The following is a 4718-nucleotide window of genomic DNA, read 5'->3' on the forward strand; positions in this document are numbered from 1 at the left end:
CCACCCAGGCAGGTCTCATTATCCACCCCACCAATTTTGTCCCAATTCCTTGTTTGTTTCCCTCGTGGCACTTATCATAAAGGTGGTTGTTTCCACATCCGCTTACTTGTGACTTCTCCAGTAAACTTGAGGGCAGCAACTCTCTGTCTTTTCTACTGCTAGACCTCCAATGCCTAGATCAGCGACCAGCACATAGTAGACACTCATGTGCTGAGCCAGTTGAGTGGAGTACAGGGCGGGCTGAAGCAGACAGGTCTGGAGTGAGACCATAAACAGAGGGAAGGAGACCACCACCTCTTCTTACCGGGGGCTCACCATGTGCGAGGTGGGCCGGCATGTCAGCGTGAGGACTAGGGCAGACCAGTTTCACTCTATGGTTGCTCTGCCAGTCAAGACCCTTCTAATAATGGTCTTTATGTATTAGAACCAGAGACTTTCATTTGGTTTCTGTCTGCCTGTCTCTACTCCTGCCCAAATACAGTGCTTGCATCATCTCTAAAATACTGTTGCCTCAGTTGTCTATCTTGTTTGCACAACTACTTCCAAGGGTAGGGCCCCCGCCCCAGGAGTGAGCCGCTTGCCCTACAGATAGCTCTGACTACCACGCTGTGTTGTACATGGGGGGAATCTCTGATGCTTGCATCTGTTTGCCCTTCGCAGCACAGTAATTTACTGAAGAAGCCCTGTCCATGCTTGTTTTTATGTACACAAAAACAAGGAAAAGACAAACATCTGTAGCTGAGTCTTTAAACAAAGTTTCAAGAGATATTCTTCAATTCCTCGTCGCTTCCTGGAGCGGTAGGAAATGATCAAATGCTTGGCTTTTTTCCCATCTTTGAAAGAGGCTGTGATGCAGTCACTCCATAATGAAAATCAAGTAGTTCACTAACTTCAAGGCATAGAGGATAAGCCAGGGATTGGGTCCAGGAATGAGATGAATGATCTTCATATATTATCTGGGAGCCGAAGGTAGTAACGAAGGAGTGAACCAAAGGCCAGTTGCCGAGGGTTGGTGGCTGCAGGTCACGACCTACTCAGGAGGCATTAGGTCATAGGTGAAGGATGGAATTCAAGGCACTTAGTGAGGCCTTGGTGGATAATTGCCACCTTGGCATTCAGTGACCTTAAGAGTTGTAACATAGACAGATATCAACTTAGGAATATTAACTGTGGGACACTTCAGAATAGTGGTTAATGAAAGACTTGGGTGTCTGACAAACTACTCCCTCAGGCTCTAGGATCACACATTCAACCACTGACTATTTCCCCTTTGTTGTCTCCAGTACGACTTGGCCAAAGCCATGGTCACAGACACAGGCTGAGGGAAGGATGCTGGTGCATCAGTGGTAGGTCTGAGCTATGTGCTTATTACTTTGCTTGGCCTCCCCCTTCTGCCCGTTTGATTTTTAATGTACCAGTTCCGTCTTTTGTTGGAGTGTCGCTGGGCCCATTTGATCGTCTGACCCGGTGAGCCTGATAGGATTCAGCTCATGCAGGCAGCTGTGGGCACAAGGTCCCATGGCATTAGCATTCCATCTCTATCAGAGCCCAGTAGCACAGCAGGAATTGTTTTTAAAAATAACGCCGAAGAGGCCAAATTTCAGAATGAGTTTACTTTCTAGAAATTGCTAATTGAAAACAACTCTGATCAGCAGAAGATCAACAGTGACTATGATGCCATATTCACCTTTTTTGAAAGGGGATGTTGAAATACTTTAACTGATGATACAATAAAAAGAGCAAAAATAACCAACATTTATTCTTCTACTTTCTCAAAGAGAACAATTTTCAAAATATTTATGATGGCAGAAATAAGATTAGGTAAAAGGACAATAAAACTAGAAACTGTAAACTACATTAATTTTTCCAGCCTCAGAAGAGCATATCTTAATGTAATTAAAAAATAAAACTTGTGGATTTGATGTGGAAATACTTTTAGTAATCATAGAGAAATAGAAAACAGGATGCACAAGTTGAAAATATATCTCAACTTACAAGAAAGGAGACAAATAATTTTAGAAACTATAGTCCAATGAACTTACTGTCAATCCTGAAGAAATTCTAGAAGGGATTACCAAACAGCCTATTGAGATATAAAGAAGAAAGCAGTAACTAGGAGGAACTATTATGTTTAAAACCTCACTTTATAAATTCATTTTAAAATAAAAATTCTGCGTTGGTAAAATAAATAAATAAATATGTGTAATTAGCCATTGGAGGTGACATGGCCTTCCTTGCTGAAAAATCCTAGAGACCTGTATTGTGATTATGCCCTGGGATTGGCACAAACTCCACATGCATCTTTCTCCAGTTTTGACACTGCTGACATCTTAGGATCCACCAGATCATATGGCCCAAGTAGTACAGCTGCTTGTAATACACACAAATCAAGCCCTTTAAAAATACGCGGAGCTTCACTGGGGGAGCTTGTTTGGAATTGGGAAGGTTAGCAGAGGTGACTTGAATACATGTGGGAAACAAAGACGAGGAAGGAAATCCTGTTCTTGTCTGAGTTCTATAAAGAAAATCACCGGGCTAAGTGCTGACGCAGCTTTATCTCCCAGAAAATCCAAGCATAATGGGGTGTGGACTCATGAAGCCAGGTACCGTTTGTTGTGGGTTCTGTGGAGGCTTTCATAGGTTGCATGAAGCTGAGCCACATGAAATCACCAGCACCCTACTCTCCTTTGCTGACAATTTCCACTGCAATTCCACTTACTCTATTTCCTCTTTTTCAAAAATCTTTTTTGGGGGGAGGTAATTATGCTTACATATTATTATTTTTTTAATAGAGGTACTGGGGATTGAACCCAGGATCTCATGCATGCGAAGCATGTGCTCTACCACTGAGCTATACCCCCTCCCCCCTTATTCTGTTTCCTCTTATGCTACAGGTTAGCATCCACACAAGCAGAGTCAACACAGTGACAACTATGAGATGGCCAAGGGTGAAATGAAAGAGATTGTTGTTGGCTATTGTTTGTGCCCAGCAGATTTCCTGACATTTTAAAAATACTCAGTCTTTATTATGTACAGTCATCTCATTCAATCTCTAAGGTCTGTTAAGATCATTTTACCTAAAAAGTGACTCACAGGTTTAAGTGATTTGCTTAAAGAGCCTAAAAGAGGTTTGGGTAGAGTTTTGACAAAGCTCCTGCAGAAAAGGGGCCCCAGTTAAAGTTTCCGTGTTAACACTTTGCTGGTGAGTGAAATTCCAGGGAAGCAGGAGTGACGGACAAGGAGGAGGAGAATCAGTGTAGTTGTCGTTCTGAACTGCCACAGCTTGGCAACAAGTTGACTCCCTGTCTTCTGGGCATCTTCAGAGAGGCTGTATGAAGCTGCTGTGTCTCCAGACTGTGTTTGGAAAGGAGTATTTGGTGGCAGATGGGAGGTGGTGACAGTCAGGGATGACCCCATGGGGTGTTAACTCTGGCACTTTTAGGTTGTTCAACTGAAGATGTGAGGAAGTTGTTTGTGTGGTGGTTCAACTGTGACACAAAATCCCCAGGGCAGAAGGCAACAGGATAGTGGTCTGGGTGCAAGGCGGGCATGGGCAGGGCAAGCCCTCAAGGGAATGGAGGGACTGGGAGAAATTGCCTCTGCCCCTGATGGCCTTTGCAAGCCCCTCTCTTTGTAGCAACAGCAGAGGCTTTAGAGACCTGGGTCCAGGATCATGGGAACCAAGCAAGTGTTCTCCAGGTCTGTACTGTTCAGAAAGCAAGAAGAGGGGACAGATCGTGGCCAGGGCATAATCTGAGTCTCCCATGGTTAGGATACGTGGACCTGTTTTCCCTCTTTACCTTTGAGCTAGTCATAAAATGTTTCGAGCGGAAACAGCATTGAAAGGAAGGCTAAATTGTAACACTATAAACTTCTTTTAGGTTTTAAGTGGCACCTGACCTTCAGAACCTAATGTTTTCCTTTAGATGATTTCAAAACTATAAAAGCTCACTTTTAGTCTCATTGTAGAAACACTAGAGAAAGTTTGGAAACTGTCTAGAAATGTAAGGAAGAAATAAAAACATCACTCATAGCAACAGTACCTAGAAGTGACCATTGGAAGTATATACCCAGTGCTCTGCTTATATGCAGAGTCTGGATCGCTCTACTAGGCAAACACTCAGTCTGCTCAAGTGCATGTGAGCTTGGGGGAAACCCAGAATAGGTAATGGAGGAAGGGGTGTTGAAGATCAGTTACAGCCTAGGGACTGTCTGTAATATTGGAGACTGGATCTTACTGCACAAACTTACCTGCACTAAGTCTATCAACAGATGACTGGATAAAGAAGATATGGTATGTGTGTGTGTGTGTGTGTGTGTGTGTGTGTGTGTGTGTGTGTGTGTGTGTGTGTGTGTAAATAATGGAATATTACTCAGCCAGAAAAAAGAATTAAATAATGTCATTTGCAGCAACATAGACGGACCTAGAGATTATCATTCTAAGTGAAATAAGCCAGAAAGAAAAAGAAAAATATCATATAACATCACTCATATGTGGAATCTTAAAAAATGATATAAATCTTATTTACAAACCAAAATAGACTCACAGACATAGAAAACAAATTATGGTTACCAAAGGGGAAAGGATGGGGGAGAGATAAATTAGGAGTTTGCGACTAACAGTTACACATTTGTAAAATAATAAGCAACAAGGACCTACTGTATAGTACAGGGAACTATATTCAATGTCTTGTAATAACATAATGGAAAAGAATCTG

At 42.5% G+C, this 4718-nt stretch overlaps 1 non-coding gene across 1 annotated transcript; it reads right to left on the reverse strand.

Annotated features, from left to right (window-relative positions):
• Positions 1 to 2789: 2789 nt before the first annotated feature.
• On the reverse strand, positions 2790 to 2861 carry TRNAA-CGC. Its single transcript has one exon. It is a non-coding gene; the product is annotated as a tRNA-Ala (tRNA).
• Between the last annotated feature and the right edge of the window lie 1857 nt (positions 2862 to 4718).

This window comes from Camelus ferus, chromosome 13, assembly GCF_009834535.1.
Source record: "Camelus ferus isolate YT-003-E chromosome 13, BCGSAC_Cfer_1.0, whole genome shotgun sequence".
In the NCBI taxonomy this organism is placed as follows: domain Eukaryota; kingdom Metazoa; phylum Chordata; class Mammalia; order Artiodactyla; family Camelidae; genus Camelus; species Camelus ferus.